Genomic DNA, 22,325 nt, shown 5'->3' on the forward strand with positions numbered 1-22,325 from the left:
GAATGTTATAAAGAGTGATCAGCTTAACAGCAATTACTTGCAAAGTCAATATTTGCATAGAAAATGAACTTTATCCCCCAAAACACATTTCAATATCATTGCAGCCCTGCCTTAAAAGGACCAGCTAACATCGTTTCAGTGATTGCTCCATTAACACAGGTGTGGGTGTTGATGAGGACAGGGCTGGAGATCAATCTGTCATGATTAAGTAAGAATGACACCACTGGACACTTTAAAAGGAAGCTGGTACTTGGCATCATTGTTTCTCTTCTGATAACCATGGTTATCTCTAAAGAAACACGTGCAGTCATCATTGCACTGCACAAAAATGGCCTAACAGGGAAGAGTATCGCAGCTAGAAAGATTGCACCTCAGTCAACAATCTATCGCATCATCAAGAACTTCAAGGAGAGAGGTTCCCTTGTTGCCAAAAAGGCTCCAGGGCGCCCAAAAAGACCAGCAAGCGCCAGGACCGTCTCTTAAAAGTGTTTCAGCTGCGGGATCAGCCACCAGCATTGCAGAGCTTGCTCAGGAATGGCAGCAGGCAGGTGTGAGTGCATCTGCACGCACTGTGAGGCGGAGACTCTTGGAGCAAGGCCTGGTCTCAAGGAGGGCAGCAAAGAAGCCACTTCTCTCCAGGAAAACCATCATGGACAGACTGATATTCTGCAAGAGGTACAGGGAGTGGACTGCTGAGGACTGGGGTAAAGTCATTTTCTCTGATGAATCCCCTTTTCGATTGTTTGGGACATCTGGAAAACGGCTTATTTGGAGAAGACCAGGTGAGCGCTACCACCAGTCTTGTCTCATGCCAACTGTTAAGCATCCTGAAACCATTCATGTGTGGGGTTGCTTCTCAGCCAAGGGAATGGGCTCTCTCTCAGTCTTGCCTAAAAACACAGCCATGAATAAAGAATGGTACCAGAATGTCCTCCAAGAGCAACTTCTCCCAACCGTCCAAGAGCAGTTTGGCGATCAACAATGCCTTTTTCAACATGATGGAGCACCTTGCCATAAAGCAAAGGTGATAACTAAATGGCTCAGGGAACAAAACATAGAGATTTTGGGACCATGGCCTGGAAACTCCCCAGATCTTAATCCCATTGAGAACTTGTGGTCAATCATCAAGAGACGGGTGGACAAACAAAAACCTTCAAATTCAGACAAAATAAAAGCATTGATTTTGCAAGAATGGACTGCTATCAGTCAGGATTTGATCCAGAAGTTGATTGAGAGCATGCCAGGGAGAATTGCTGAGGTCCTGAAGAAGAAGGGTCAACACTGCAAATATTGACTTGCTGCATTAACTCATTCTAACTGTCAATATAACCTTTTGCTACTCATAATATGATTGCAATTATATTTCTGTATGTGATAAAAACATCTGACATACACACATAAAAACCAGAGGCCAGCAGATCATGTGAAAATATAATATTTGTGTCATTCTCAAAACTTTTGGCCATGACTGTATAAAGTGTGTGTATGTACAGTATGTATGCATGTATGTATGTTTGTGTGTATGTCTGGGATTGGCATCCGCACCGTCGCAGCTACAGCCACAAAATTTGGCACAGTCACACGTCTGGACCTCGAGAGTGTCCTAGGCTACGTTGTGAGGTGAAATTTTAACCCCCGCGCGTTCCAATTCACCAAACAATTTTGCCCCTATCTACATAATGGGGGAAAAGTGTGTGTGTATCAAGCCCCGCCCCTCATTATGATGTCATAATGGTTGCCATGGCGACGCTGATGTCATCATAGGTTGCAAGCCCCACCGCTCATTATGATGTCATAATGGTTGACTATGGGATGGAGAATGTGTGATGGGTATATGGGCACGGGACTATGGGATGGAAGATGTGTGATGGGTATATGGGCACTGGACTATGGGATGGAGGATATGTATGACGGGTATATGGGCACGAGACTATGGGATAGCGGATATGTATGATGGGTATATGGGCACGGGACTATGGGATGGAGGATGTGTGATGGGTATATGGGCATGGGACTATGGGATGGAGGATATGTATGACTGGTATATGGGAACGGGACTATGGGATGGAGGATGTGTGATGGGTATATGGGTACTGGACTATGGGATGAAGGATATGTATGACGGGTATATGGGCACGGGACTATGGGATGGAGGATGTGTGATGGGTATATAGGCACTGGACTATGGGATGGAGGATATGTATGATGGGTATATGGGCATAGGACTATGAGATGAAGGATGTGTGATGGGTATATGGGCACTCGACTATGGGATGGCGAATATGTATGATGGGTATATGGGCATGGGACTATGGGATGGAGGATGTGTGATGGGTATATGGGCAGGGGACTATGGGATGGAGAATGTGTGATGGGTATATGGGCACTCGACTATGGGGTGGAGGACATGTATGATGGGTATATGGGCACGGGCCTATGGGATCGTGGATATGTATGATGGGTATGGGCACGGGACTATGGGATGGAGGATAATTATAATTTGCTATAACTAACCACAGTTAGTTACTATGCCCGGGCAGTGCCGGGCTCTTCAGCTAGTTTTCTATAACCAACCATGCAAAACTCACAGCTCAGCTCGGCTGGGAACAGAGCCCAGTGTCAGGAGGTAACCTCTATGACGTCATCCCCGGTCACTTACGCTGCGTTCCCAGCAGCTCATTCACCACTGCTTCAGTCACATCTTGGCAACGTTCAGGTTGAAAACTAATTATCCCCCAGATATGGACAGAACAACAGACAGGTATGGTATGTATATATATATATATATATATATATATATATATTTATTTTACTTTTATTACAGGAGAATGAGGGCTTTGTTGGAATTAAACGAGGTTGTAAGTATGGTCTAATTAAGATTATTAAAGGAGTCTGTCATTTTTTCAATTAAAGGACTTTATTCTGGCTGTGTGTGGCGCCCCTGAGGGTTCAGTCAACACAGACGTACTGCACCTCATCCAGAGGTGTGGTAGTCCGCTCTCAGGTAAGGAGGGGTGCACTACCCAGAACCCAGACACGTGCATCCAACACCAGACCTCTCCAGAGAGGGATTAGGTAGAGGGTGTGGGTGGAGAAAGCAGCAGGGGAGAGCTGAAGGAAGTAACAGTGAGAGAGGGAGTGAGTTGGAGTTGGGGACTTGAGCAGTGAGGAGCTCGTCCCTAGACCAGTAGACAGCAGAAAGAGAGAAAGGAAAAACAGAAGAAACAGAAATATAAGCTTCAGTGGAAGAGAGGAAGAAGGGGTTCTAGGGGCAGGGGTAGTGAGGAATCCACCTGTTGGGCCTGTATCCACGCCAACCGTAGTCGGGTGGAGGGACCAGATCGCAGTAGGGGACCGGCCCCAGACTACTGGAGAAACTAAGGACTCACCTAGCTAACCGGGGGTTGCAGTATCTGCATGTGCTTCAGCCACATACATACACATTCGCTGAAAAGGCAGCTGGATAGGATCAAGGGGACCTAGAGCATGTTGCCTGACAGGATCAGGGGCTGCTGGCTTGAGACACTGTGTGTGAATGCGCAGGGCAGGAGAGGAGGAAACCAGCGCAGTGAGACGGCCAGAGAAGGAACATCTGAAGGGGGTTCCGACATGGTGTACGCCAAATTACATGAGAGCTGGCTGGACCACTGACCTGGAGAACATAGCACCCTAACTGGGGATTGTAACTGGAAGAACTGTGAGTAAAAGTGTGAAGACTGCACTCCACTGTGTCCTCTGACTTATTTACAGCATCACCTGCCTTGCAACACGACTACAACCCCCATCATCTTTTACCAGATGTCATCCATTCATGCCACATCCTTCGCACAGGGTCTTTGAAAGGTTTATTTAAACACACATCTAGGGGCTGCAATACAGATGTAAGTCCACCTGGAATAACCGCCAAAGTAACGAGAAGACTTTGCCAATTTTTTTATGTTATCAGATGTGTGGGCTCTGAACATATCCCAAACTGGCAATGATGTTTTTTTCTTTAAGGCTGCTCCTGGTCGTCCGTTCCAAATTTAATAATAATAATAATAATATTATAAATATAAATATGTGCGTGCACTGTAATTCGTGGTGGGAATTGGACCTTTTTAGGCAAGATCTTTCTTTTAAAAATAATGACAGGCCGCAGCTTAGTTCCATTAGCCAAACATGAAAGAATGACTGTGAAATGTTTTTTTTTCGTTTCCTGTGGTTCTGAGTAAAATAGTTTTGTCTCCCATATTTGCCACAGTTCTGTTGTTTGGAAGATCAAAAGTCATAGGTGTTTCATCCATATTTCCAATATTTCTCAGGTCATAGTTAAGGATCCTTCTTTGTTTTATCGTGAATGAATGGAATGACATCACTTTTTCGTCAAGGTCTTTTGGCAACTTCTGTGAAATCTTTGTTCTTTGTCGCAAACATAGGCCAAATTTATTCATGAAGCGGGTGCACCATCCTGCTGATGCAACAAAATTTTCAATTCCTGGTGCTTTCAGTTTGTCTTCTTTAGCCATTTGAAGGGCACGTAAGCGAATTCCCATGCGTGTTATGCAGTAAACATTTTGACGACACTCCATAACCCATTTATTTAACCCATTTATGCAATTCAGTCTCTAGATCCTCATATGACATCTTTAAACCACGTTGAGCTTCTTTTTGCCTTTGGAATCTTTTCCAAGTCTGCTTTCATTTTCCGCCACTCCCTCACTTATTTTTCGTTAACACAAAATTCCCTACTTGCAATACTGTTATTGCTTTCTTCTGCTCTTGACACAACCTTAAGTTTGAAAGCAGCTTCGCATGATCTGCGTTTTTGTTTTGGTCTAGGATTAAAAGTATTGGGATCCATTTCTAACAGGATACAAAAAAGACTTTAAAAAAGAAATCCATACCATAGCAATTAAATTCTCAAAATACGGTACGCACTGTATATCCAAGACCAGAGATATACCGGTACCTGTACTCAGAAATGCTTGGGCAAAGAAAGGGGGCTCCATATTAAATCAGGAGCCCCATATAATGCTTCATACAGTTTTTGATGGGCCCATATAATGCTCCATAAAGTTCATGAAGTGCTCATTTAATGCTCCATAAAGTTCATTATGAGCCCATATAATGCTCCATAAAGTTCATGATGGGCCCATGTAATGCTCCATAAAGTCCATGATGTTCCCATATAATGTTCCATAAAGTTCAGGATGTGCCCATATAATGCTCCATGAAGTTCATGATGGGCCCTCTAAGATGCTCCATACAAAATACACCCCATATAATGCTCCATAAAGTTCATTATGAGCCCACATAATGCTCCATACAGTTCATGATGGGCCCATATAATGCTCCATAAAGTTCATAGATGGGCCCATATAATGCTCTATACATTTCATGATGGGCCCATATAATGCTCCATAAAGTTCATGATGTGCCCATATAATGCTCCATAAAGTTCATGTTGGGCCCATATAATACTCCATAAAGTTCATAAAGTGCCCATATAATGCTCCATAAAGTTCATGATGGACCCTATAAGATGCTCCATACAAAATACACCCCATATAATGCTCCATAAAGTTCATGATGAGCCCATATAATGCTCCATAAAGTTTGTGATGGGCCTATATAATGCTCAATAAAGTCCATGATGTGCCCATATAATGCTCCATAAAGTTCATGATAGGCCCCATAAGATGATCCATACAAAATACACCCCATATAATGTTCCATAAGGTTCATGATGGGCCCATATAATGCTCCATAGAGTTCATGATGAGCCCATATAATGCTCCATAAAGTTCATGATGTGCCCATATAATGCTCCATAAAGTTCATGATGGGCCCTATATGATGCTCCATGCAAAAATATGCCCCATATATTGCTGCACAAAGGTTAATGATGGCCTCATAAGATGCTCCATAGAATAATATGCCCCATGTAATGCATAAAAAGTTAATGATGGCCTCATAAGATGCTATATAGAATAATACGTCCCATATAATGCATAAAAGGGTAATGATGGCCCCATAAGATGATCCATAGAATAATATGCCCCATATAATGCTGCATAAAAGGGTAATGATAGCCCCATAAGATGCTCCATAGGATAATATGCCCCATACAATGCTGCATGGAAGGTTAATGATGGCCTTATAAGATGCTCCATAGAATAATATTCCCCATATAATGCGATGGTCCCATAAGTTGTTCATATATAATGCTGCTGCTGCAATTTAAAAAAAATGATATACTCACCTCTCGTCGCTGGCCACTGCTCCTCAGCATCGCCAGCTCCCTGTAGTGACTGTTCAGGCAGAGGGCGCGCACTAATCACGTCATCGTGCCCTCTGACCTGAACGTCACAGCCAGAGGACCCGGCAGACAGAGTGCAGCGGTGGAACTGGGACAGGTGAATATCGCAAGTGCCAGGGGCCTGAGCCAGCGGTGACACTGGTACGTGACCCCCATAGCGTGCCATGTCCCCACCTGCTTAGGACACCGGCACCTGGTCCCCATAGCACACCGGTTTCCCCACCTGCTCAGGACCCCGGCACTTGTCTCACTGACAACGCCGACCCTGTCAGCAGCCACCGGGACACAGAAAGAGGCTGCAGGGGAGCTCGCAGAAGATCCATAGACGCTGAGGACCTCCACCCTACATTGGTAAAGAAGTGGGAACCGTGACTTGTGTATAAGCCGAGGGGGATCTTTTTCAGCCCAAAAAAGGGGCTGAGAAACTCGGCTTATACACGAGTATATACGGTAATTATATAGCACATAAAGTCTTAATATAGTGGCACTTTAATTTAATGGCACAATTATTGTTCAATATATGTAATGCTAGCAAAATTAAATCGCACCACACATATAAGAATCTCATTTTCAAGCATGTTTTACAGAGGATTCCCATTACAATTAGATATTAGAAGGGCTGAGGAAAATCCATAAGGGTGAGAACACCACCCATTAGCTTGGGCTGGCAACTCACCACATGAGAAATGGGGGAGACTTAAGAATGGGTCACGGAGGAGGATGGCAGGAACAGGCTAAGCCACCAGAAAACCAGAGAGGTTGGTAACTAAGCGGATTGTAGACCCCTGTTCCTATCCACACAACTAGCAGTAGCCGTGGAGTGTACCTACGATGCCCTAGACGCCTTGGCACAGCCGGAGAGCTAACTAAGCCTAAAGCAAGAAAGGTGAAATCTAAACTGCCCCGGAGCAGACCCCAAAAGGAATAGATAGCCCCCAAACATATTGTCGGTGAGACAAGATGAAACACAAACGCAGGCAGAAAAATAGACTGAGCAAATGATGGGGCCCAAACTTACTAGATAGGAAAGGAAAGACACTGTCTGCAATCATGCAAAAGCCCTGAAAAATCCAACACGTCTGATGTACAAGAAAACACTGAAGTCACATGACTTCACCCCCACTATATCAGCACTCTGGTATGAACTAGAAGCAAAGCAAAAGAGACCAATATAACGGGACTGAACAAACTGACACAGGCTGTAATATATGGAGCGGTGGTCCAGCACAGCCCCCAGAGGAGCAAGCTGACCCGCACAAAAAGCAGAGAGAGACAAAAACAGATCAGATGCAAAGGATTAGCAAATGAGCACTTAGCTGAACAATGCAGGATCAGGGCAGGAGACATCAGACCTCAGAATGCACAGGAAGGCAATCACCAGCAGGGATTGAAGGAAGTCTGCAGGCTTAAATACTCCAATCAGTAACCCCAGACCTCCAATCGTCATCATCATCAGGTGGCAGACCTCTGTCAATCTGGCCAGCTCCTCTACCTCCAGTAACCACCGGAGGGAGCAGGGGGAGCTTCGGCACAGAAGTCTGAGCCAGGAAGTTCACAATAGTACCCCCCCTTGAGGAGGGGTCACTGAAACCTCATCCACACCACCAGGCCGATCAGGATGGGCCCGGTGAAAGGCACAAATCAATCTCTTGGCATGGATGTCAGCAGCAGAGACCCAAGAATTATCCTCCTGGCCATAACCCTTCCACTTGACCAAGTACTGAAGTCTCCGTCTAGCCAGACGAGAATCCAATATCTTCTCTACCTCATACTCCAAATTACCCTTAACCAATACAGGGTCAGGGGGCGCCGCCATGGGAACTACTGGCTCCACAAACCTTTTCAACAAAGATTTATGAAAAATGTTATGAATCTTAATGTTATAATAATTGTAATAAAGTCGTTTCTTTTATGTGCATGTACAGTGGGGCAAAAAAGTATTTAGTCAGTCAGCAATAGTGCAAGTTCCACCACTTAAAAAGATGAGAGGCGTCTGTAATTTACATCATAGGTAGACCTCAACTATGGGAGACAAACTGAGAAAAAAAAATCCAGAAAATCACATTGTCTGTTTTTTTTTCATTTTATTTGCATATTATGGTGGAAAATAAGTATTTGGTCAGAAACAAGCAATCAAGATTTCTGGCTCTCACAGACCTGTAACTTCTTCTTTAAGAGTCTCCTCTTTCCTCCACTCATTACCTGTAGTAATGGCACCTGTTTAAACTTGTTATCAGTATAAAAAGACACCTGTGCACACCCTCAAACAGTCTGACTCCAAACTCCACTATGGTGAAGACCAAAGAGCTGTCAAAGGACAACAGAAACAAAATTGTAGCCCTGCACCAGGCTGGGAAGACTGAATCTGCAATAGCCAACCAGCTTGGAGTGAAGAAATCAACTGTGGGAGCAATAATTAGAAAATGGAAGACATACAAGACCACTGATAATCTCCCTCGATCAGAATGATCACTAGAACGGTGAGCAAAAATCCCAGAACCACGCGGGGGGACCTAGTGAATGAACTGCAGAGAGCTGGGACCAATGTAACAAGGCCTACCATAAGTAACACACTACGCCACCATGGACTCAGATCCTGCAGTGCCAGACGTGTCCCACTGCTTAAGCCTGTACATGTCCGGGCCCGTCTGAAGTTTGCTAGAGAGCATTTGGATGATCCAGAGGAGTTTTGGGAGAATGTCCTATGGTCTGATGAAACCAAACTGGAACTGTTTGGTAGAAACACAACTTGTCGTGTTTGGAGGAAAAAGAATACTGAGTTGCATCCATCAAACACCATACCTACTGTAAAGCATGGTGGTGGAAACATCATGCTTTGGGGCTGTTTATCTGCAAAGGGGCCAGGACGACTGATCCGGGTACATGAAAGAATGAATGGGGCCATGTATCGTGAGATTTTGAGTGCAAACCTCCTTCCATCAGCAAGGGCATTGAAGATGAAACATGGCTGGGTCTTTCAACATGACAATGATCCAAAGCACACCGCCAGGGCAACGAAGGAGTGGCTTCGTAAGAAGCATTTCAAGGTCCTGGAGTGGCCTAGCCAGTCTCCAGATCTCAACCCTATAGAAAACCTTTGGAGGGAGTTGAAAGTCTGTGTTGCCAAGCGAAAAGCCAAAAACATCACTGCTCTAGAGGAGATCTGCATGGAGGAATGGGCCAACATACCAACAACAGTGTGTGGCAACCTTGTGAAGACTTACAGAAAACGTTTGACCTCTGTCATTGCCAACAAAGGATATATCACAAAGTATTGAGATGAAATTTTGTTTCTGACCAAATACTTATTTTCCACCATAATATGCAAATAAAATGAAAAAAAAAACAGACAATGTGATTTTCTGGATTTTTTTTTCTCAGTTTGTCTCCCATAGTTGAGGTCTACCTATGATGTAAATTACAGACGCCTCTCATCTTTTTAAGTGGTGGAACTTGCACTATTGCTGACTGACTAAATACTTTTTTGCCCCACTGTATATATATATATGCGTGTATGTGTTTGAATATATATATATATATATATATATATATATATATATATACACACGATTGCATATATGCCATTATTATGCCTGGACTCTTTTCAGCTGACCTAATATATGGGTGTTACTTTTGGGTGTTACTTTTGTGAATGCTAGCTGGCTTTCCTAAATAAAGAGTCATCACTTTTTGTACTCTGGTAACGTAGATAAGGATTGCTAACAGCTAAGCATATTCCATGTACTATTTTGCAAACGTAGTATTTTAAATGCCCTTTTGGCTCTTCTACTTAAACTCTAAGAATATGTTAGGAGTCAGACAGATGACTGCGCACAGCTGGCGTGGCTGTCATTCTCTCTCCATGCCGGCATGATCAATAAAGAAACATCTTACTTATTCAGGTCTGGACGATTTCTAATTAGATTAAAGCTCCACTGACACTTAAACGTAACTGGAAGAGCCAAACGGAAAGAAATGGGGTTAAGGATTTCCAAAATCTTATAAGGTCCAATAAATCATGGCTTGAATTATGGAGATGCAACCTTCATGGGAATATTTTTTGTGGACAACCAAACCATATCACCCACTTTAAACTGGGGACCAATGGTCCTATGCCAGTTGGAAAACCGTTGGGCCTTTTCCTGAAAGTGGGACAACTTATCCACTACTTGGTCCCAAATCTGCTGCATTCTCTCTACCACAGAATCCACACCTGGGCAGGCAGAAGCATCCACCTGCCCTGAAGAAAATCGAGGATGAAACCCAAAGTTACAAAAGAAAGGAGACATCAAAGTGGCAGAAATAGCCCTATTGTTTAGTGCGAATTCGGCCAATGGCAAAAATGAGACCCAATCATCCTGATCAGCAGATATGAAACATCTCAAATAAGACTCCAAAGTCTGGTTTGTTCTCTCAATCTGCCCATTGGTCTGAGGATGAAATGCAGAGGAGAAAGACAACTGAATTCCCAGTTTGGAACAAAAAGCTCTCCAAAATCTGGAAACAAACTGGACTCCTCTGTCCAACACAATGTTCTCAGGAACAGACAAACCACTTGTAAAAACATGGGCACCAAATCAGAAGAAGATGAAAACTTTGGGAGTGGTACAAGATGGACCATCTTAGAAAATCAATCACAGATCACCCAAATAACAGTCATTCTCTGAGAGACAGGGAGATCAGAGATAAAATCCATTGAAATATGGGTTCACAGCCTCCTGGGCACTGGCAGGGCCATCAACAAACCACTAGCACGAGAACAGGTCTTGGACCGAGAACAAGTCCCACAGGACTGCACAAAATTCCTGACATCACGAAATAAGGCAGGCCGCCAAAAAGACTGACTCACCAAACCTCTGGTACCAAAGATACCTGGATGACCAGCCAACGCGTAGCAATGAATTTCAGACTCTTTTTACTCTTTTCCTCCACTAGTCATGGACATACAATTTTCCCATAGGGCATTGTTCAGGTTTATCCTCCTGAAATTCCTCCAGGGCACATCTCAAATCAGGAGAGATGGCGGAAAGAACTACACCCTCATTTAGAATGATAGTAGGCTCGGTCACATCAAAAGAATCCGCAAAGAAACTCCTGGAAAGGGCGTCCACCTTAACATTCTTAGTGCCCGGAAGAAAGGAGACCACAAAATTAAAATGCCTGAAAAACAAGGCCCACCTACCCTGTCTAGGATTCAAGCATTTGGCTGATTCAAGATAAATCAAATTCTTGTGGTCGGTGAGGACCACAACTTGATGTCTAGCTCCCTCCAACCAATGTCTCCACTCATCAAATGCCCATTTCATGGCCAACAATTCCTGATTCCCCACGTCATAGTTACGTTCAGATGGGGAAAATTTTCGAGAAAAGAAGGCACAGGGATTCATATTACAAGTTACTGGCTCTCTTTGGGACAAAACGGCTCCTGCACCAATCTCAGAAGCATCTATCTCCACCTGAAATGGGAGTGAGACATCAGGTTGCCGTAGAACCGGAGCAGAAGTGAATCTCCGCTTAAGCTCGTGAAATGCCGAGACTGCCTCTGGAGACCAATTCACCACATCGGCGCCCTTTTTGGTCAAATCAGTCAGTGATTTAACAATACCAGAAAAATTACTTATAAATTTCCAGTAAAAATTAGCAAAACCTAAAAACTGCTGGAGAACCTTCAAAGAAGTGGGCTGAACCCAATCATAAATAGCCTGTACCTTGGCCGGGTCCATTTCAATAGCAGACGGGGACAAAATGAATCCCAAAAACAAAATCCTCTGTACACTGACACTTCGATCCCTTAACATACAGCGTATTTTCCCTCAAAATCCGGAACACAGTCCGGACAAGTTCCACATGAGAATCCCAATCACTGGAAAAGATCAAAATATCATCCAGATAAATGATCAAAAACTCATCCACATAGTCCCGGAAAATATCGTTCATAAAAGATTGGAAGACGGAAGGGGCATTAGTGAGCCCAAAAGGCATCACCAGGTACTCACAATGTCCCTCCGGGGTATTAAACGCCATCTTCGATTCATCCCCATGCTTGATGCGAATAAGATTATACGCCCCCTGAGGTAAAGTTTGGTAAACCAACAGGCACTTTTAACTCTGGAAAATATATCAGAAATCAGGGGTAACAGGTACTGATAATTAACAGTGATTTTGTTAAGGGAACGATAGTCAATACATGGCCTTAATGAGCCATCTTTCTTGGCCACAAAAAGACCCAGCACCTAAAGGTGAAGAGGATGGTCTGATATGACCCTTCTCCAACGACTCCTTGATATAAGATCGGATAGCATCATGTTCAGGTACCGATAAGATGAAAAGCTGACCCTTAGGAAATTTACACCTGGGCATTAACTCAATTGCACAGTCATAACTCCTATGAGAAGTCAAAGAAGCAGATTTACTGTCACTAAATACATCAGAAAAATCAGCCAAATAGTCAGGAATATCATGAGACTGGGGAGAGGTGGAGAAAACAGGAGTGTCACTAAGAACACATTGACAAACCGAACTTACCACAGACACAGATTTCCAATCCAAAACAGGATTATGGGTTTGCAACCAAGGAAAACCCAGAACAATAGTATCATGCAAATTGTGCAGCACCAAAAATTTACAATTTTCTTGGTGGTCTGGGATGACCCGCATTATCATCTGGGTCCAAAACTGGGGTTTATTCTCCGCCAAAGGAGTAGCATCAGTACCCTTCAAAGGGATAGGAGTCCGCAGGGGTATCATAGGAAAACCACAACGCTTGGCAAAATCAAAATCCATCAGATTCAAAGCTGCTCCTGAATCAACAAAAGCCTTAGCGGAAAATGTAGACAAGGAGCAGATCAAGGTAATCGCCAAAAGGAACTTAGGCTGTACACTGCCCACCGCAAATGCGTGAGCAAAATGCTTTTCTCGTTTAGGGCAGACAGAAATAGTGTGAGAGGTGTCCCCACAAAAAAACACAACTTATTACGCTTTCTAAACTCCTGACGTGCCCTAGACAAAACCCTATCGCATTGCATGGGTTCAGAAGTTCGTTCGAAAGGCAGCACCGCCTCTCGTGTAGTTTTACGTTCACGTAAACGCCGATCAATTTGAATGGCCAATGACATAGAGTCGTCAAGACCAGAGGGAGCAGGAAATCCCACCATAACATCCTTTACGGTTTCTGCATCTGTCTGCAGACTCCATGGGGATGGTATGAGTGCCCGCCGTCCAAAGAAGGGGGTTGTGCTCACAGCCCAACACTGTGCAGGATGCTTGGCATTTGCCACAGAACACCAGGAATGGCAAATTTGCCACTGGCTCCCTGTGCTCTTCACATATGAAAGCAGGTTCACACTGAGCAGATGTGACAGAGTCTGGAGACGCATAGAGAGCGATCTGCTGCCTGCAACATCCTTCAGCATGACCGGTTTTACAGTGGGTCAGTAATGGTGTGGGGTGGCATTTCTTTGGAGGGCTGCACAGCCCTCCATGTGCTTGACAGAGGTAGCCTGACTGCCATTAGGTACCGAGATGAGATCCTCAGACCCCTTGTGAGACCATATGCTGGTGCAGAAGGCCCTGGGTTCCTCCTAATGCAGGACAATGGCAGACCTCATGTGGCTGGAGTGTGTCAGTAGTTCCTGCAAGATGAAGACATTGAAGCTATGGATTGGCCCGCCTGTTCCCCAGACCTGAATCCGATTGAGCACATCTGGGACATCATGTCATGCTCCATCTACCAATGTCACTTTACACCACAGACTGTCCAGGAGTTGACGGATACTTTAGTTCAGGTCTGGGAGGAGATCCCTCAGGAGACCATTCGCCGCCTCATCAGGTGCATGCCCAGGTGTTGTAGGGAGGTCATACAGGCACTTGGAGGCCACACACAATACTGAGCATCATTTTGACTTGTTTTAAGGACATTACATTCCAGATGGGGTCCACACACTTTCTGTTAGGAATCTGGGTCATTCTATGCATATGCAGCAACCCAGATTCTCACATTTGTCTCCAGAGGCTAAGTCCTTTTTCCCTGCTTCTAAGCATGCTCATGGGACTAGCTCTCATTCGAGTTCAGGAGTCAGGTGCTCAGGTCCTGCTCCTGATTTGATTGGTTATGCTCGGGGCTCTGGAGATTTCCGGCAGGTCCCGTACGCTATAAAAAGTGCGCATGGCCGCTATGCCATGCGCTAGTATTTTCCATACTTGCTGCTGTGTGTTTGGTGATGGATGCTTGGACTGGTGAATGACTTATTAAGAAACCCCTTCCCTCTGATAATATGAATGTGTGAGTGATTGGGATACAGCCAGTGTGCGCGCTAGCGCCAGCGCGCTCAAGCTCCGCCAGTTGCAGCAGCCAGCGTCCTGCTTCACGCCTGCTATATCGCGCTTGCAGCCCGCTCTTAGCATTCGCAGTTGCGACGCCTTGCACACTCCTACTTACGGTAAGTCCATTCGGGTGTAGTGCTGTTCTTAACTACTCCGGCTTTGGCTACCGCACGTGTGCCGCTGAGTGTCTGTGAACTTGATACAGACCCATGGTTTTTTGGTATTTGTGTTCATGTGTGCAGCTCTGTGAGTCTTTTAACAGAGCTTGCTTTCGTGCACCAGGTTCATTCAGGTCTAGGATGTGTTATTTGTGTGTTCCCTTTATTTTTTTAGGGAGTGTACATGTTGAATTTCAACTCATGTTATATTGTCGCATATATCCTTTTCCGCACATTGATATTGTAAAATTTCCCCAAGTAAGAGCTATTGAAGCAAAAAACACCTTTTTGGTGTTCAGGCAGCCTGAAAGAAGTTTTCAAAACATCTGAGGATATTGGTCTTGCTTCCAACCTACTGGGGGCCAGGATATTTCTAATAGTGGGTGCTCTCCTAAAAGTAATGCCGGGATTTCTGGGGAGGGGCTCACCTAATGTTTGATCATTGGCTAATATACAGAGCTCGAAAAAATAAAGGGAACACAAAACTCCCACATCGTAGATATCTCTGAATGAAATATTCCAGTTGCAAATCTTTATTCATTACATAGTGGAATGCGTTGAGAACAATAATACATAAACAGGATCAATGTACCGTATTTTTTGGACTATAAGATGCATTTCTTTCCTCCAAGATGTGGAGGAAAATGGGGGGAGCATCTTATAATCTGATTGTCCCTTATCTGGCTGTGGTGGGGAGGTGGGGGAGCAGCGGGTCACAGGAGGCAGGAGCCGACGGCTGCGGTTATCTCCTGTGCCCACTGCTAAAGAGAAATGAATATTCACTGCATTCCATGCCCAGGGGTGTGGAGAACAGTGAATATTTATTTCTCTTTAACAGCAGACACGCTGTTAGCTTGAGCAGCTGCTGGGCTTTCACAAGCGCCCAATACTTATGGGGATGAATATTCGCTGCTCTCCACTCCCATAGGCATCGAATGCAGTAAATATTCATTTTCTTTAGTAGCGGGCACACGTGAACGCCCGGCAGCTGCAGGAAGCCGGCTGCTCATGCAAACAGCGCATTCGCTATTAAAGAGCAATGAATATTCACTGCTCTGCATGCCTATAGTCCCTGCATGGAGAGCAGTGAGTATTCTGGTAGCTGTCCTCTGCTTATAAGCAGAGTATGACATCCCGGTCATGCGCTGTTTGCAAGCATAAATCAGCTGCTGGCTTTGGAACAAGACGCTGGGAAGGAGCGCAGGAAGGTAAGTATAATGGTTTATGTGTTTTTTATTGTTTTTCTGATTGGGCCATGCATACCAGGATAGGGGCCAATCATACCAGGATAATAATGGAGCCATGCATACCAGGATAAGGATAAGGGGGCCATGCCTTCCAGGCTAGGGATAAGGGGGCCATGCATACCAAGATAGGAATGAGAGGGCCATGCATAACAGGATAGGGGATATTAGTACAGAACTGACCAGATTTTTTGCTTCAATTTATTTTTTCTAATGTCCTCCTCTAAAGCCTAGGTGCGTCATATGGTCCGGTACATCTTATAGTCCATAAAATATGTCCCATAAAGGTCTAGATTTGGAATGATACTCGAAATCAAAGTGGAAAATCAAATTACAGGCTGACCCAACTTAAGTGGAAATGCCTCAATATACGGAAATGATGCTCAGTGTGTTTGGCCTCCACGTGTCTGTATGACCTCACTACAGCACCAGGGCATGCTCCTGATGAGGTGGCAGATGTTCTTCTTAGGGTATGTACCTATATGTGAGAAAAAAAACGTTCCAATATCTGGACCAAAAAAGTGGACAAGTGACATGCGAGTGTCATATGAGTACAGAGCGATTTTCACACCTAGAATCCGATTTACATTTGAGTGCATTGCGATTACTATCCGATTGCAATGTGATTTTAACATGAGCTTTTACATATAGCTGTTCTCTGTCATTTACACGTTTTCAAAGGAAATATTCGACAAAATACACATACACTCACATATATATATATATATATATACACTCACTGGCCACTTTATTAGGTACACCTGTCCAACTGTGTGTTAAGACTTAATTTCTAATCAGCCAATCACATGGCGGCAACTCAGTGCATTTAGGAATGTAGACATGGTCAAGACAATCTCCTGCAGTTCAAACCGAGCATCAGTATGGGGAAGAAAGGTGATTTGAGTGCCTTTGAACGTGGCATGATTGTTGGTGCCAGAAGGGCTGGTCTGAGAATTTCAGAAACTGCTGATCTACTGGGATTTTCACGCACAACCATCTCTAGGGTTTACAGAGAATGGTCCGAAAAAGAAAAAAAATCCAGTGAGCGGCAGTTCTGTGGCCGGAAATGCCATGTTAATGCCAGAGGTCAGAGGAGAATGGGCAGACTGGTTCGAGCTGATAGAAAGGCAACAGTGACTCAAATTGCCACCCGTTACAACCAAGGTAGGCAGAAGAGCATCTCTGAACGCACAGTGCGTCGAACTTTGAGGCAGATGGGCTACAGCAGCAGAAGACCACACTGGGTACCACTCCTCTCAGCTAAGAACAGGAAACTGAGGCTACAATTTGCACAAGCTCATCGAAATTGGACAGTAGAAGATTGGAAAAACGTTGCCTGGTCTGATGAGTCTCGATTTCTGCTGCGACATTCGGATGGTAGGGTCAGAATTTGGCGTAAACAACATGAAAGCATGGATCCATCCTGCCTTGTATCAACGGTTCAGGCTGGTGGTGGTGGTGTCATGGTGTGGGGAATTTTTTCTGGGCACTCTTTGGGCCCCTTGGTACCAATTGAGCATCGTTGCAACGCCACAGCCTACCTGAGTATTGTTGCTGACCATGTCCATCCCTTTATGACCACAATGTACCCAACATCTGATGGCTACTTTCAGCAGGATAATGCGCCATGTCATAAAGCTCGAATCATCTCAGATTGGTTTCTTGAACATGACAATGAGTTTACTGTACTCAAATGGCCTCCTCAGTCACCAGATCTCAATCCAATAGAGCATCTTTGGGATGTGGTGGAACGGGAGATTTGCATCAGGGATGTGCAGCCGACAAATCTGCGCCAACTGTGTGATGCCATCATGTCAATATGGTCCAAAATCTCTGAGGAATGCTTCCAGCACCTTGTTGAATCTCTGCCATGAAGAATTGAGGCAGTTCTGAAGGCAAAAGGGGGTCCAACCCCTTACTAGCATGGTGTACCTAATAAAGTGGCCAGTGAGTGTATATATATATACAGCTCTGGCAAAAATTAAGAGACCACTGCACAGTTTTATAAAAATCAGCTTCTCTACATGTCCGACAGCCATTCCATTCCAGTGTCAGTTGAATTCCAGCCAGAGTACACCTCATTCTACTTAATGTGCTTCTGATTAGGAGATCACCTGAACCAAATCTTATTTAATGAAGGAAAGTAGAAAAAAAACCCTGCTGTGGTGTTCACAATCCTCTTGCAATAGCACAAGCTGGATGGCAAAACAAGTGATAGTAATATCCCAAAAGTAATAGGAATGAAAAAATAACTTTTAACCATGCCAAAGGAGTTGAAAAGAAAAGTCTTGAGTGAGGAAAAGAAAGGCTCAATTCTGGCTTTGCTAGCAGAGGGATACAGTGAGCGTTATGTTGCCTCCATCCTTAAAATTTCTAAGATGGCAGACCATTACAACAATGTCAAGCAGCAGACAATGGGGACAACAAAGCTACAGACCGGCAGAGGACAAAAACAACGCTCCACTGACCGAGATGACCGTCATCTTATTCGAATGTCACTCAGCAACCACAGGATGATATCAAGTGACCTACAAAAGGAATGGCAGCTGGGTGAAGTGCATGGCAAGAACAGTTTGTAACAGTCTCCTAGAGGCAGGGCTCAAGTCATGTAAAGCTAGAAAAAAGCTTTCATCAATGAGAAGCAAAGGAGAGCCAGGCTGAAATTTGCTGAAGACCATAAGGATTGGACCATAGAGGACTGGAGTAAGGTAATCTTCTCTGATAAGTCTAATTTTCAGCTTTGCCAAACACCTGGTCTCTAATGGTTAGAAGGAGACCTGGAGAGGCGTACAAGCCACAGTGTCTTGCACCCACTGTGAAATTTGGTGGAGGATCGGTGATGATCTGTGGATGCTTCAGCAAGGCTGGAATTGGGTAGGTCAATCTTCGCAATGGACGTATGAATCAAGCCACATACAAGGCTATCCTGGAAAAACTGTTGAATCCTTCTGCTCAGGAAATGTTCCCCAACTCTGAGGACAGTTAGAGTGATCAATGAGTGGAACAGACTGCCACGAGAGGTGGTGAGTTCTCCTTCAATAGAAGTCTTCAAACAGAGGCTGGACAGACATCTGTCTGGTATGATTTAGCGAATCCTGCTTTGAGCAGTGGGTTGGACCAGATGGCACAGGAGGTCCCTTACAACTCTACGATTCTATGATTCCAGCAGGACAATGCACCATACACACAGCTAGGTCAATCAATGTGTGGATGAAGGACCACCACATCAAATCATTGTCATGGCCAGCCCAATCTCCAAACCTGAACCCTATTGAAAACCTCTGGAATGTAATAAAGAGGAAGATGGATAGTCACAAGCCATCAAACAAAGAAGAACTGCTTACATTTTTGTGGCATAAGGTCAACCAAAAGCAGTGTGAAAGACTGGTGGAAAGCATGCCAATATTCATGAAAGTTGTGATTAAAAATCATGGTTATTCTACAAAATATTGATTTCTGAACTCTTCCTGAGTTAAAACATAAGTATTGTTGTTTCTAAATGATTATGAACTTGTTTTCTTAGCATTATTTGAGGTCTGCAAGCACTGCATTTTTTTGTTATTTCGACCATTTCTCATTTTCTGAAAATAAATCCAAAATTTAGTGCTTGGAAATTTGAAGACATATTGTCAGTAGTTTATAGAATAAAAGAGCAATTTACATTTTACTCAAAAATATATCTATAAAGAGAAAAATCAGACAAACTGAAAATTTTGCAGTGGTCTCTTAATTTTTGCCAGAGCTGTATATGTATATTTACAGTATATATATATATATATATATATATATATATATATATATATATACAGTACATACACACACACACAGGGTGGGCCATTTAAATGGATACACCTAAATAAAATGGGAATGGTTGGTGATATCAACTTCCTGTTTGTGGCACATTAGTATATGGGAGGGGGGAAACTTTACAAGATGGGTGATGACCATGGCAGCCATTTTGAGGTCAGCTATTTTGGATCCAACTTTATTTTTTCCAATGGGAAGAATGTCATGTGACACATCAAACTTATTGAGAATTTCACAAGAACAACAATGTTGTGCTTGGTTTTAACGTAACTTTATTCTTCATGAATTATTTACAAGTTTATGACCAATTGTAAAATGTGTTTAAAGTGCTGCACATCTCATATCTTCACACCATAGACAACTGCCGTCAGATTACCCCAAAGATAAAAGTCTAAGAGGGTCAGATCGGGAGAACTTGCTGGCCATTCCACTGGCCCATGACAACCAATCCATGTGTTTAAATTGCTGCCCATTGTGTTGGATTGTCAATGCAACGCTCTTCTTCCACTCTTGATACACTGATAGCAACACTGCAGAAGAAATGCTAGTCTAAGGCTGGTTTCACACTTGCGTTTTTTTTAGCGGTATTTTAGCGCTAAATAGCGCATGTGGTTTTTTTTCCTATACTTTGCATGGGATGCGCTTATGTGCGCATACACATGCGTTTGTACGCGTTTTTCCGCGCATGCGTTTTTTTGCGGTATGCGCTCGGGCGCACAAAATGCATCCTGTTGCATTTTTTGGGCGTCCGACTTGCCTCAAAAAAACGCATGCACGCGCAATGCGTTTTTTTACAGCAAGACACCCATTATAAGTCTATGGGTGCGCATATGTGCGCATTGGCATGCTTATGTATGCTTTTTTTGCACATGCGTTTTTTTTTGTTAACCATGGAATTTAGGGGTTTGGGTTAGAGTTAGGGTTAGTTAAGGGGGTTTAGGGTTAGGGTCAGGGTTAGGGTCAGGGTCAGGGTTAGTTAGGGTTTAGGGTTTGGGTTAGGGTTAAGTATGGTTTGGTTAAAGGTTTAGGGTCAGGGTTAGGGTTAGGGTCAGGGTTAGGGTCAGGGTTAGGGTTAGGGTTAGGGTTTAGGGTTTGGGTTAGGGTCAGGGTTAGGGTTAGTTAGGGTTTAGGGTTTGGGTTAGGGTTAAGTATGGTTTGGTTAAGGGTTAGGGTCAGGGTTAGGGTCAGGGTTAGGGTTAGTTAGGGTTTAGGGTTTGGGTTAGGGTTAAGTATGGTTTGGTTAAGGGTTAGGGTCAGGGTTAGGGTCAGGGTTAGGGTCAGGGTTAGGGTCGGTTAGGGTCAGGGTTAGGGTTAGTTAGGGTTTAGGGTTTGGGTTAGGGTTAAGTATGGTTTGGTTAAGGGTTAGGGTCAGGGTTAGGGTTAGTAAAGTCATGGTTTGGGTTAGTGTGAGGGGCCACCTAATGTTTGGAAAAAAAGCAAACGCGGTAAAAACGCACTAAAAACGCATACAAACGCATAAAAACGCTGCGTTTTTTTCATGCATGCTCATAAAAATGCTTGAAAAAAACGCAGCAGTTGTATGCTTTTGTATGCGTTTTTTCAATGCGTTTTTTTGCGGGAAAAACGCGCTGCAAAAAAAAGCAAGTGTGAAATTAGCCTAAGGGGGTCAGATACCTTGTAGGAATGCTCGAACCTGACACCCATAATGTGGTGGTGCACCATCTTGCTGAAAAAACTTAGGGAACGTGCCATCTTCAGTACATAAAGAGGGCAACATATCATCATGTAGCAATTTCAGATATCCAGTAGCATTGGGGTTTCCATTGATGAAGAATGGCCCCACTATCTTTGTACCCCATATACCACACCATACCATCAGTTATGGGTGTCAGGTCCGAGCATTCCTACATGAACAGTTTCCTGGAAAGTGGATTGGTCATCGTGGGCCAGTTGAATGGCCACCAAGGTCTCCCAATCTTACCCCCTTAGACTTTTATCTTTGGGGTCATCTGAAGGCAATTGTTTATGCTGTGAAGATACGAGATGTGCAGCATCTGAAGCAACGGATACTGGAAGCCTGTGCTAGCATTTCTTCTGCGGTATTGCTATCAGTGTGTCAAGAGTGGGAGAAGAGGGTTGCATTGACAACCCAACACAATGGGCAGCACTTTGAACACATTTTATAAGTGGTCATAAACGTGTAAATACCTCATGAAAGAATAAAGTTAAGTTAAAACCAAGCACAACATTGTTTTTCTTGTGAAATCTAATATATAAAGCTCAAAGTGTGTATGAATGTATGTATGTGTGTATGTATGTGTGTATGTGTTTGTGTATGTGTGTGTGTATGTCCGGGATAGGCATCCGCACCGTCGCAGCTACAGCCACAAAATTTGGCACAGTCACACGTCTGGACCCCGAGAGCGTCCTAAGCTATGTTGTGAGGCAAAATTTTAACCCCGCGCGTTCCAATTCACCAAACAATTTTGCCCCTATCTACATACTGGGGGAAAAAGTGTGTGTGCGTCAAGC

Source organism: Dendrobates tinctorius, unplaced genomic scaffold (assembly GCF_039654945.1).
Source record: "Dendrobates tinctorius isolate UK_male_01 unplaced genomic scaffold, ASM3965494v1 ptg000126l, whole genome shotgun sequence".
In the NCBI taxonomy this organism is placed as follows: Eukaryota; Metazoa; Chordata; class Amphibia; order Anura; family Dendrobatidae; genus Dendrobates; species Dendrobates tinctorius.